Raw genomic sequence first — 14,323 nt, 5'->3', positions numbered from 1 at the left:
AGACCTCTTCCTATCAACCTGTTGCAGAAGCCACTCCTGTAGATGTCTAGGAAGATAAATAATAAGTCAGTAATTGCCATGACTAACCAAGGCAACAAGACAGCTCAGAAAGAAAGTAAAAAGTCTCCAGAAAAGGAACTTAAAGATGTGGAAATATGTGACTTAAATGACAGAGAATTCAAGATTGCAGTTCTGAAAAAACTCAACGAGATGCAAGAAAACACAGTAAGGCAGTTTAATGAACTCAGAAACACAATCAAAGAACAACATAGCATTTTACGAAAGAGGTTGAAATTTTAATAAACAACCAAATAGAATTTCTAGAGATTAAGAACTCAATAGAAGAAATTAAGAATGAAATAACCAGTTTAGGTAATAGAGCTGACTAGATGGAGGGAAGAATCAGTGACAGTGAAGATAGAAATCTGGAAATTACACAGATGGAAGAAGAAAGAGACTTGAGACTTAAAAGAAATGAAAGAGCTCTACAAGAACTTTCTGACTCCATCAGAAAGAGCAATACAAGAATAATGGGCATACCAGAAGGAGAAGAAAGAGAGAAGGGAACAGAGAATATATTCAAACAAATTGTTGATGAGAACTTCCCAAACTTGTGGACAGAACTGGATCCTCGAATCCAAGAAGCAAAAAGAACACCTAATTACCTCAATCCCAACAGGCCTTCTCCAAGGCACATTGTATTGAAGCTGTCTAAAATCAACGACAAAGAAAGACTCCTCAAGGCAGCCAGGGAAAAGAAGACGGTAACCTACAAAGGAAAGCCCCATTAGATTATCATCAGATCTTTCAGCAGAAACTCCACAAGCCAGGAGGGAGTGGAACCAAATATTCAAACTATTGAAAGAGAGAAATCATGAGCCAAGAATAATATATCCAGCAAAGATATCCTTTAGCTATGAAGGAGGAATAAAGACCTTTCCAGACATACGGAAGATGAGGGAATTTTCTAATACACCACCTGCACTACAAGAAATAATAAAGGAGGCTATTCGGCCACCATCAACAGGGACAATTTGTGGCAACCAAAACATAGAAAGGGGGAGAGTAAAGGCCTGAACCGGAATATGGGAATGGAGAAAGTAAGCGTGCTGAGGAAAATGGAATACTCTAAATATCAAACATTCTTTTACATAAACTTAAGGGTAACCACTCAAAAAAAATCAAGAACTGAAATATATACTGTAATAAAAGAAGAGGGAAATGTCATAGAATATCACCACACAGAAATAATAGACAACAACAAAAAGGCAAAGAAACAATGGAGATACAGACTTACCAGAAACTAAAGATAGAATGACAGGAAATCCTCACATATCAATAATCACCCTAAATGTAAATGGACTGAACTCACCGATAAAAAGGCACAGAGTAGCAGATTGGATCAACAAACTAAACCCAACCATCTGCTGTCTCCAAGAGACACATCTCAGCTACAAGGACAAGCATAGACTCAAAGTGAAAGCGTGGAAATTGACACTCCAAGCAAATGATACCCAGAGAAAATCAGGTGTAGCCATAATGATATCAGATGAAACAGACTTCAGGGTGAAAAAGATAACAAGAGAGAAACCTGGACATTTCATAATGGTAAAGGGGACTATACAACAAGAAGACATAACAGTCATCAATATTTATGCCCCCAATCAGGGAGCACCGAAGTATACCAAGCAACTACTAACAGAACTAAAGGGAGAAATTGACCAAAACACAATTATACTAGGGGGCTTAAATACACCATTGACAGCTATGGATAGATCATCCAAACAGAAAATAAGTAACGAAATTGCAGCCCTAAATGACACATTAGATGAAATGGACATAATTGACATATATAGAGCACTTCATCCTAAAACATCAGACTATACATTCTTTTCTAGTGTACATGGAACATTCTCAAGTATAGACCATATATTGGGACATAAAATCAGCCTCAGCAAATTTAAGAAGATTTAAATCATATCAAGCATATTCTCTGATCACAAGGCTTTGAAATTGGATATCAACTGCAAAAAGAAAGCAGGAAAAAACACAAATACATGGAGATTAAACAACATACTTTTAAAGAACGACTGGGTCAAAGAAGAAATTAGAGGAGAGATTAAAAGATACATAGAAACAAATGACAATGAAAATACATCCTACCAAAATTTTGGGGATGCAGCGAAAGCAGTTTTAAGAGGGACATTTATATCATTACAGGCCTATCTCAAGAAACAAGAAAACTCCCAAATAAATAGCCTCATGTTACACCTTAAAGAACTAGAAAAAAGAAGAACAAGTGAAACCCAAGGTCAGCAGAAGAAAGGAAATAACAAAAATCAGAGCAGAACTAAATGAAATAGAGAACAAAAAGACAATAGAAAAAATTAATGTGACAAAGAGCTGGTTCTTTGAAAAGATTAACAAAATTGACAAACCCTTGGCTAGACTCACTAAGATAAGAGAGAAGACACTAATTAACAAAATCAGAAATGAAAAAGGGGAAGTTATCATGGACACCACAGAAATACAAAGGATCATCCAAGAATACTATGAAGGACTATATGCCACCAAATTCAGTAACCTGGAAGAAATGGACAAGTTCTTAGAAACATATAGCCTTCCAAGGCTGAACCATGAAGAACTAGAAAATCTAAACAGATCGATCACCAGTAACGAAATTGAATCAGTCATCCAAAACCTTCCCAAAAGCAGAAGTCCGGGACTAGATGGCTTAACTAGTGAATTCTACCAAACCTTCAAAGAGGATCTGATACCAGTCCTGCTCAAACTCTTCCAAAAAATTGAAGAAGAGACAGTACTCCCTAACTCATTTTATGAGGCCAACATTACCCTGATACCAAAACCTGGTAAGGACAACACAAAAAAAGAAAACTACAGACCAATATCTCTGATGAAAGCAATGCAAAAATCCTAAACAAAATTCTAGCAAATCGAATACAACAATGCATTAAAAAGATTATTCATCACGACCAAGTGGGGTTCATCCCCGGGGCACAAGGATGGTTCAACATCCACAAATCCATCAATGTGATATATCACATAAACAACGTAGGACAGAAATCATATGATTATATCAATTGATGCAGAAAAGCATTTGACAAGATACAACATGCATTTATGATTAAAACACTTAATAAAATAGGTATAGAAGGAAAGTACCTTAACATAATAAAGGCCATCTATGACAAACCCTCAGCTAATCTCATAATTAATGGTGAAAAACTGAAGCCCTTTGCTCTACGTTCAGGAACACGACAGGGCTTCCCCCTATCACCTCTGCTTTTCAACATAGTGTTGGAAGTCCTTGCCAGAGCAATCAGGCAAGAGAAAGAAATAAAAGGCATCCAAATTGGGAATGAAGAAGTTAAATTATCACTCTTTGCAGATGATATGATGCTATATATAGAAAACCCTAAAGACTCCACCAAAAAGCTGTTAGAAACAATCAACGAATACAGTAAAGTTGCTGGCTACAAAATCAACGTACAAAAGTCCATTGCATTCCTATATACTAACATGAAATCTCAGAAAAAGAAATACAAAAAACAATTCCTTTTGCAATTGCAGCGAAAAGAATAAAATACCTAGGAATAAACTTAACCAAGGATGTGAAGGACCTATATGCTGAAAACTATAAGACATTTTTGAAAGAAATTGAAGAAGATACAAAAAAATGGGAAGGCATTCCATGCTCATGGATTGGAAGAATCAACATAGTTAAAATGGCCATATTGCCCAAAGCAATATACAGATTTAATGCAATCCCCATCAAAATCCCAATGGCATTTTTTAAAGAAATAGAACAAAAAATCATCAGATTTGTTTGGAATCACTAAAGACCCCAAATAGCCAAAGTAATCTTAAGAAAAAAGAACAATAATGGAGGTATCACACTCCCTGACTTTAGCTTGTACTACAGGGCTACAATAATCAAAACAGCATGGTATTGGCAGAAAAACAGACACATAGACCAATGGAGTAGAATTGAGAACCCAGAAATAAAACCAGGTAAATACAGACAGATAATTTTTGGCAAAGAAGCTAGAAACAAACAAGGGAGGAAAGACAGCCTCTTCAATAAATGGTGCTGGCAGAATTGGATAGCCACGTGCAAAAGAATGAAACTGGACTGCTATCTGTCATCATGTACCAAAATTAATTCAAAATGGATCAAAGACTTAAGCATAAGACCTGACACAATAAACTGCATAGAAGAAAACATAGGTACTAAACTTATGGACCTTGGGTTCAAAGAGCATTTTATGAATTTGACTCCAAAGGCAATGGAAGTAAAAGCTAAAATAAACAAATGGGACTATATGAAACTTAAAAGCTTCTGCACAGCAGAGGAAACCATTGACAAAATAAAGAGGCAACCAGCTGAATGGGAGAAGGTTTTTGCAAAGAGTGCCTCCGATAAGGGGCTAATATCCAAAATATACAAGGAAGTCATGAAACTCAACAACAAAAAACAAACAAACAACCCAATTGAAAAATGGGCAGAGGACCTGAAGAGGCATTTCTCCAAAGAGGACATACAAATGGCAAATAGACATAAGAAAAAATACTCAACATCACTAATCATCAGAGAAATGCAAATCAAAACCACAATGCGATATCACCTCACCCCAGTCAGAATAGCGATCATCAACAAGACAAATAGTAACAAGTGTTGGAGAGGCTGTTGAGAAAAAGGAACCCTCATACACTGTTGGTGGGAATGCAGACTGGTGCAGCCGTTATGGAAGACAGTGTGGAGATTCCTCAAAAAATTACAAATAGAATTACCATACAACCCAGCAATCCCTCTCTTGGGTATTTACCCAAAAAAATCTGAAAACATTTATACATAAAGACACGTGTGCTCCAATGTTCATTGCAGCTTTGTTTACGGTGGCCAAGACATGGAAACAACCAAAATGTCCTTCAATAGATGAATGGATAAAGAAGTTGTGGTATATATACACAATGGAATACTACTCGGCGGTAAGAAAAGATGATATAGGAACATTTGTGACAACATGAATGGGTCTTGAGAGTATGATGCTAAGCTAAATACGTCAGACAGAAAAAGCAGAGAACCATGTGATTTCACTGATATGTGGTATATAAACCAAAAACAACAAAAGAACAAGACAAACAAATGAGAAACAAAGTCATAGACACAGACAATAGTTTAGTGGTTACCAGAGGTTAAGGGGGGTGGGGGGTGGCAGATGAGGGTAAGGGGGATCAAATATATGGTGATGGAAGGAGAACTGACTCTGGGCGATGAACACATAATGGGATTTATAGATGATGTAATACAGAATTGTACACCTGAAATCTGTGTAATTTTACTAACAATCGTCACCCCAATAAATTAAATAAAAAAACAACAACAGTAAGACAACCAGTCATTTTGTGCCTTTTGATATATTGCAATAGGAAGTATGTGGAATTACCTATAAAGTATTCTTGCCAAAGAATTAAACTGAGATCTAGTCAAGCCACTGGTTGTAATAACTACCACTTTACAAGAAATACTTGGGGAGGAATATGTGAAATGACACCATGAAGATCCAATCAAACAAAACAGAATGTGGGAAGTCCTCCAGGACAAATGATACTGGCAAAAGAGGAGGAGAGGAGAAATTACAGATTTTAAATATATTTATCTTTTCAAGATATATATTGGATTATTTACTGTTGAAATACTTGGATTCTTGGATATGTTTTAATAAATGTGTGTGGGAGATGATATTTGGAGGGAATGATGAAACAACTTGGAAAAAATGTTGGTAACTTTTGAAGCTGAGAGGTGGTTACATAGGGTTCATTATAATATTTTACTGTTGAAATTTTCCATTATAAAAATTAAGAAATACGAGACCTGAAGGATTGAGTAAAATGTAATATAATTTTAGTAAGACTCTGAGAGGGAAAAGAAAGCATAGAGCAGAGATTATATTTGAAGAGATAATGTCTGAGAACTTTTTAAAACTGATGAAAGCTGTAGTCTGCTGATTCAAGAAGCCTGGTAAATCTCAATAAGGATAAAAAACTCCAAACTCAGAGACCTCATAGTGAAACTTCGGAAGATGATTGATCAGTTGATAGACAGGCAGGTGGATGGATGGATGGATGGACGGACGGACGGACGGACGGACAGACAGACAGACAGGAAGATTTTTGATAAGCCCAAGGGTGGGAAAAAGCCAAAATACCTTCAAAAGAACACGGATGATTTCTCAAAAGCATCAATAGAAGTCAAAGACAGTTTGATGTTATCTTCCCTATCATGAAAGAAAATAGAAAATAACTGCCAACCGAGAATTGTATGTCCAGTGAAAATATCTTTCAAAAATGAGGACGAAAATAAAGATGTTTTTAGACAACTAAGTTTGTTGCCAATAGACCCTTGCTAAAGGGAATTCTAAAACATGTAACTTAGGCAGAAGGAAAATATTCATGAGAAAGTCAAGAAGTCAAGAAAGAAGATCACACAGTGGCAAATATGTGGATAAATTTAAGCACAAATTGACAATGTAAAACAGTAAAAGAGAATTAAAATACATAACAATAATAATATATAACCTGGGAGTGAGGATAAGTACACTAATGCATTCTAAGATCCTTATATTATTGAGAAAGGTAACGATATTTATTGATTGCTGTTTAGATATTGATTAGTTAAGTAAGCATATTGTACTTTTTATGGCAGCTATTAAAAGAATACAAAGAATAGTGAAAGTATAACTTTCACTCACAAGAAGAGAGAATAGAGGAAAGATTTTCAGAAATAATTCAACAAAAGGAGAGAAAAACATGAAGTAGCTGGAGCAAATAGAAAGCTTGAAATAATTTGGTGGATTTAATTTCAAGTTACTAGTAATTATATTAAGTCAAAATGGGCTAAATGCTACAATAATAAAAACAAAGATTATTAATCTAGATTTTTAAAAAATTCAACTATACACATCTAAAAATAGATATATGAAAGATTGAAATTAAAAGACTGAAAAAAGATTTATTGTGAAAACAACCAAAAGAAAAATCAGTGTAGTTTTATTAAGATCAAATATGATAGGTTTCAAGGTTAAATGCATTACTAGATATAAAGCTGATCATCTCATCATGATGGAAGATTCAGTTCCCCAGAAAGATAACAACTTTTGAATTTACATCCACCTAATGACATATTCTCAAAATATACGCAGCTAACTTGGAAAGAACCACAAAGAGAAACAAATAACCCATATTATAGTGAGCAATTATAGCACGTCTCTCTGTATAATTGATGAACTACACAAAGTGAAAAAAAATCAGTAAGATTTAAATACTCAATTACAGTTTTGACCTCATAAAATACTACACTATGCAATGGCAGAGTCCATTTCTTTACAATGAGTGACAATATCTTAGACTCTAAAGTAAGTTTTCAACCAATTTCAGGGGGTTACAATTATATTTTCTGCCCGTACAATTAATTTAGGTATCAGTAACAAAACAATAACTAGAACCAACCCATATTATTGAAAATTAATATATATACTTTCAAGTAACCTACAGGTCAAAGGAAATATTATAAACAGAAAATAAACTATAAATCCAATGGAAAAAACCTTTTTTACTACTGTGTTGTTGAGGAAGATATTTATAATCAAATAGAACTCCTGTAATCATGTCTCTGAAGGTTTTATTTGTTTCCTTAAACTTCTTGCTTGGCACTCTTTTTTTAATATAAGTCCCAACTTGAAAGGCTTGAGGAATAAGCCTGGCATGTTTGAACTTGGAGAAGAGCCGCAAAAATAATCACAGTACTGTTGAGTTAATAGAGCAACTAGATATCATAAAATGGCTTAATACTCCTTTTACTGTCTGTTTCCAGGTCATTAAAATAGGAGGTTAGGGCATTTTTTTTTTTTCTTTTAAAGATTGTTGTGCAGATTTTATTTATTTTTAAATTTTTATTGAATTTATTGGGGTGATATTGGTTAGTAAAATTGTATAGGTTTCAAGTGTACATTTCTATGATACATCATCTATCTATTGCATTGTGTGTTCACCACCCAGAGTCAGTTCTCCTTCCATCACCATATATTTGATACCCTTTACCCTTTTCTGTCACCCCCCACTTACTCTTTGGTAACCACTAAACTGTTGTCTGTGTCTATGAGTTTTTGTTTCTTTGTTTGTCTTGTTCGTTTGTTGCTTTCAGTTTTATATCCCACATATGAGTGAAATCATGTGGTTCTCGACTTTTTCTGTCTGACTTATTTTGCTTAGCATGATAATCTTGAGATCGATCCATGTTGCTTATTTTCAATAGTAACAGGTATTCTTTAACTGGTTTATGAAGGCCAAACTACTGTGGGACATGAAAACTCTTTAATACCTGGATTAAGAGTTGTTATCTAAGGATTAATATATACACTATATATTGGCACTATTAGTGCCATTATTATTAAGGGCGTGTGAGCATTTTCTTTGCAAACCTGCGTGTAGTTACATCATTTCATTAAGTCTTAAGATTATTACTCAAATTATTTTGTCCTTTAAAATAATACTTTAATAGTTGAGCATTCAGCATAGTGCTGTGAAAGAAGACTTTTAAAGCTAGATTAAACACCTCAAATAATGATCTGATTGAGAAGCAAAGCCAATAATTGAAAATACGTTGTGAATAAATGAATAATTTGGAGGGAATGCAAACTTTGTAGTATTACTTTACAGTAAAATATATTTATGTTCTAGAACTAAATTCTGAAGTTTGGGACTTTTTTCATACCCAGAATGTCTTGTGAAGCTCAAGGATAATTGTTGATGTACAGTACATCATAATTTCTAATTCTATGATATAATAATTTGAATAAAAATCCTGAAGCTATTTCTTTACCACCATCACCACCACCAGATCTATTGTAGTGAAAACTTTTCAGTAGTTCTCTCTTAATTGCCTTTGGAAAACTTGGGTTTTAACATAGCTAGACTTTATTTCCCCCCCCAAGGATCATCTACATTTAACTTCTTATGGTAAAACCTAAGTTTGTAGAACAGAAAAGGCTCATCTAATTGAGTGACTAATATATGTAACAGAGTTTATTTTTATTTTTAATGGAAAAATAGTTTGTTCTTTTATACTCACCATAATTTGAATTATTAAGTAGAGGCCCTCATTTGGTCCTCATTTAATGAATTAAATATATAAATAATGTGCACTTAAGATTTTCACATGATGTAAAAAAGTTTAATTATATATTGTTCCCCTTATATATATATTTCTTTAAAATTTGTCAGTTTTTAATTTACATAACAAAATTTATACAGCAGATGTTATACTCGTTTTAGCCCATACTATTCTCATAAATTTAGAATTGACTAAAACAAAACGTTTTTAATAGAGACATTATTTTGCTTGTTTGCTTTTTCTCCCCTTGAAAAAGTGTTTCCTATTGAGTACCTCTAATTTTTTTTGAAGAGAAAAATTACTTCAAAGTATTTACTTAATACAAATTAACATACATATCCAAAATATTACCAATTCTATATTAATAATATGTGAAGGAGGTGGCTTTAGAGTATATATAACCAAGGATATTATTAGTATGTTCCTTAATTTTGAAAATATTAACTCAGACATGTGTAATTTATAATTTCCATGACCATCAACTGTAATTTTAATAAACATTAGCAATAAAAAGACATTCATAGACATTTCTAAAAGCGATTTTTCAATAAAAGTATCACTTTTTTCTGATTCTGAAGTCGAGCTTCTATTCATTCTGAGCGAAGCATCGAAAATAGTCTTATCCTAATTCTTAGCTTCCTAATACCTCAAAAAGATGGAAAGCTAAATGAACAGTATATGGTTTGCCGATTTCTTTTTAATTGAGTATTCATGGTATATAGTTCAAAATAAAAATTTCTTTGACTACCATGATTAAATCCTCTTTATCATATAAAACATCATTAGTAACCTGAGTATTTTCATTATAAGAAATGCTCACAGAGTGCTCACAGTCTGAACATGAAGTAAAAATAAATTAATTATCCTACTAAAATGACATTACTTACCTTAAAATTTGCCAAGATGGGGGTGGGGGGTAGTGTATTTCCAATAAATATTTGTTAATGGTAACGTTAGTTGATTTTGCTTAGGTGAGAATTAAAAATGGATGAAAGAGAAAAAAATGCATGATTACATTCTTTTTCTAAAAAAAATAAGTGTTCTATGGGAGTGGCTTTCAAAGCGTTTTGGAGGAGGAGAGGGGGCTTGGAGGGAGGCAGTGTCCACTGAATATTTAAGATATCTTAAAGGACATCTGAGGACATGCCTAGCCTCATGTGCTATTTTATGCATTCATTAGTTATGTAGCCCTTACTCTGCAAGTAACTGTGCTAGGAGCTAGGAGGAAAAACATGACTAAGACAGAGTTTGTCTTCAACAATCTCACAACCTACCCAGTAAAGCAGGCACATAAATAAAAAGGCTGATCAGTGTAATTAGGGCTATAATAGAGATAGGCTAGAGTATTATGAGGATATTATTATACTTTGTTATATGTTCTCCAAATACTCCTCATTAGAGATTAGGAACAGGGAAAATGTGTGTGTGTGTGTGTGTGTGTGTGTGTGTGTAGGGGGTATAGTGTAGTGTAGTGTTGGTGAGGGGGCAGCAAAGGTCACAATTGATCTGAGCAAATGAAGGACAATTAGAGTTCACTAAGTGAGCAAAGCAGAGAAGGGTATTTCAAAAGGAACAAATGGGCAGAAGCATTGTAGTATGAACATGCTACTACTAGTGCGATTGTAAGTGGAATAGGTGAGTGGGGAGCCTGGACATAAAAATTGGAATAAGGTTGTAAATATTTTAGTGTATGATTGCTAGAAATTTTGACTTTATTGTGTAGACAGTAGGAATCAGTTACAATCTGTTGAAACGAGGTATTGAATGCCACTACTAAAAGGCTGCAGTAGCTTATGCACCCAACTATATAGATGAATCTCAAATGCATTATACTAAGTGAAAGAAGCCAGACTCAAAAAGCTACATTCTATATGGTTTCACTTATGTGGCATTTTGCAAAGGAAAAACTATAGAAACAGAAGAAATACACCAGTGGTTGTAGGGGGTGAGGGGATACATAGGAATTTTGGTGCGGGTAATGGAATGGTGCTGTATCTAATTGTGGTGGAGGTTACACAACTGCGTTTGTCAGACTTACAGAGTTGCACATTAACATGGTGAGTTTACTGTATGTAAATTCTATCTTAGCAATAACAATGATAAAAATAATAATAATAATTGTAATGGCTACAGAAGCAGAGTGGGCTCTGAGCATGAGAGCCCCCCATAACAGAATTAATAGCATTTCCAGAACAGTTTCTCTTACCATTCCATGTTCATTGCCTTATGCCCACTGCCTTCCCTGTGTTCAGCTTCTGCTGTTCACTTTTACTTTTGGCATTTTTTCCTGAGGCTCCAGTGACTTCCCTTGATCGCTCTAGGCTCCAAGATTATAAAACAGAACCACTGCTCACACCATTGATTTCCAGGTTCAACCTTGCATGCCCTTGATTTCTGTTTGGCAAAGGAAACTTTCACATGATCAGGTTTCAGTAAAATGAAAAGTTTGAAGACAGTGTGTGAAGGATAGAGAGTGAACAACCTAAAGACAGGGATATAGATAGGAATCTTTTACAATAGTCCAGGTCAGATATCATTGAGCAATGCAGTGAAGATGGAACGAATGGGTGAATAAACCTGTACAGTAAGAATAGTCAAGGCTAAGAATGGGGTCTGAGAAAGAAAAAGGAAGAATAAGAATAAGGATGATTCAATAGTTTCTACCTTGGGCAACTGGTTAGATTGCTCATTTCACTCATTCAAAAACCATTTATTGACTACTGAACTATACACTTAAAAATGGTTAAGCTGGAAATTTAATGTTGTGTGTTTTTTTCTTAACCACAATTTAAAAAATACATTTATTGAACACCCACAATGTACTAAGTATTATGTTAGATACCGGGTATAACAGACACGGTTTCTGACTTCCTAAGATGAACCCACAAATAGATACATAAAAATAATGGCAAATGCTTTGGAGGAAAAGAAAGGGGTACTATAAGAGAGAATGATGCTAGACCTGTTAAGAGACAAACAATGAGAAGAGTAAGGGAGAATTCCAGGCAGCGTGTATGAAGGCCCCAAAGCAAGAAATAACTTGTCATGTTTAAAGAACTAATAACCCTAATGTAACTGGAATGTAGTAAGCAAGGAAAGTAATATTACACTGGTTTGGAACGGAAGGTCCTGCCTAGGTCATAGAGGATCTTATAGACCATGGTAACGATTTTAACATTAAACCCATGTACAGTGGAAAGCCATTGAAGTTAGAGTGTGTGCATGTGTATATGTGAGAGAAGGGTAACATGCTTTCTAACCTCACGTTCTGCAATACAGTGTGTTTTAGCCAATGAACTGTCCCTGCTTTTACCCAAGGACCACCCATCAACATGTGTATTAGACCCATCCCCCTGATCTACTTCAAGGGCTTTGATCCTGATTTTACCCCTCTGCCTCCTGTATTCAGTTTCTGTACCTGACCCCTTTAATTAACTACCAATATACTATAACATAACCCATCTTAAAAAGAAACAAAATGTTTTTTTAGATTCCACATGTCCCTTCAGCTACTTCCTAATTTCTCTGCCTTCTGTTGAAAAGTAGTCTATACTCATCATCTCTAGTCTTTCCATCTGCTCTCAACAGGCTTTTTTTCCTACTTATATCTTTTGAAACCTCCCTGGTTAAGGTCACCTCCCATCTTTCCAAATCCAGTGGTCAGTTTTAGTCCTTACCTTATGGGTCCCTTCAGAAGCAGCATTTAATGTAACTAATTACTTTTTCCTTTTAACAGATGTTAGTAAAATTGTTTTAGCCAGATAGTATATTAACATGGTTCAAAAATCAAAATAATATAGTAAAATACATATTGGGAGGTCTTGCTATCACGTGAGCCCCTGTTCACCATATTCCACGCCTTTCCACTCCAGCTTCCTAAAGATAACCGCTTTTAATAGCTTTTTGTATGTTCTCCCAATGGTTTTTACACAGATACAAGCAAATTAAAATATTTATTCTTATTCTTTCCTTTCTTGCCCCACAGGTGCATCCTATAAACACTTAATTTTACTCTTTTCACCTAACAGTATATCATGAAAACCTTCCATTTTAGTATGTGAAGAGCTTTCTCATTCTATTTTACATCTCTGTTCAAGTGTGTGAATGTACCATAACTTACGTGTATTTAGCCAGTTGTCCATATGTGGTTTGTTTCCAGTTTTTTGTTAGTATGAGCGATGTTGCAATGAATGACCTTATACACAGATTATTTCATATGTTTTATTATTTCATAAATTTTTTCATAAATTTCATAAATTTCCTTAAGTAAGTCGAAGGGTAAATGCCTTTGTAATTTTGGTAGTCATTGTCAAAAAGACCTTCCAAAGGGGATTCACCATTTTACAATAAAATATAATCCTGTGATTTAAAATACTATATATACCAGTAATGTATTCCAGATTTGTATCTCTAGCTCCAACGTTTCCCTGATCTGTGCCTACTCAACAGTTCTCTGTGCAAAATTGAACTCTTCATTTTTCCTTCCAAACTTGCTATTCTCCTGATTTTCCTCATCGCTCAGTAAATGGCGCTGCCATTCACCCAGTTGCTCAGGCAGAAAACTTAGGAGCTATCTTTTCTCCTTCATTTCCTACACACTACTTATCAAGTAGAACTTTATGTGGTGATGGAAATGTTCTATATCTGCGCTGATATGGTAGCCCCTAACCGCATGTGTACTTAAAATGTGGCTCCTGTGACGAAACTGAGTTATTTAATTTTAATTAATTTTAATAGCCTTAGGTGACTAGTGACTACTGTATTGGATAGTGCAGACTCTTCAGTCCATCAGTAGTAAGTCCTAGAAGTTTTCCTCTTCAAAATGTATTCTAAGTCTGATCACTTCTCACCATCTCCCCCACTCCACTGTGGGATAATCCACCATCAACTCTCACCTGTATTACTTCAGTAGCTTCCTAACTTACCTCCCTGCTTCTGCTTATGTAATTCATCCAAAATCTTATTTTCTACATAGTAGAAATCTTTTTAAAAATTGTTGTTATTTGATATTTGATTTATGCAAAATAATATAGGAAATATGTTGTAGATCATAACAATATGAACACCATCTGATGTTAATAACTAAAAACATTACTAATAATGTCAAATATACCTGTAATGCTTCTGCCC

At 34.6% G+C, this 14,323-nt stretch overlaps 1 protein-coding gene across 10 annotated transcripts in view; it reads left to right on the top strand.

Annotated features, from left to right (window-relative positions):
- Positions 1 to 14,323, top strand: part of EHBP1 (EH domain binding protein 1) — a 299,763-nt gene that overhangs the window by 153,823 nt on the left and 131,617 nt on the right. The window lies entirely within an intron of this gene.

The sequence above is a fragment of the Rhinolophus sinicus genome, chromosome 2, assembly GCF_057876585.1.
Source record: "Rhinolophus sinicus isolate RSI-liver-muscle chromosome 2, RSI-T2T, whole genome shotgun sequence".
Taxonomy (NCBI): domain Eukaryota; kingdom Metazoa; phylum Chordata; class Mammalia; order Chiroptera; family Rhinolophidae; genus Rhinolophus; species Rhinolophus sinicus.
Note: the sequence above shows the minus strand (reverse complement) of the source record. Positions and strands in the feature narration are given on the sequence as shown.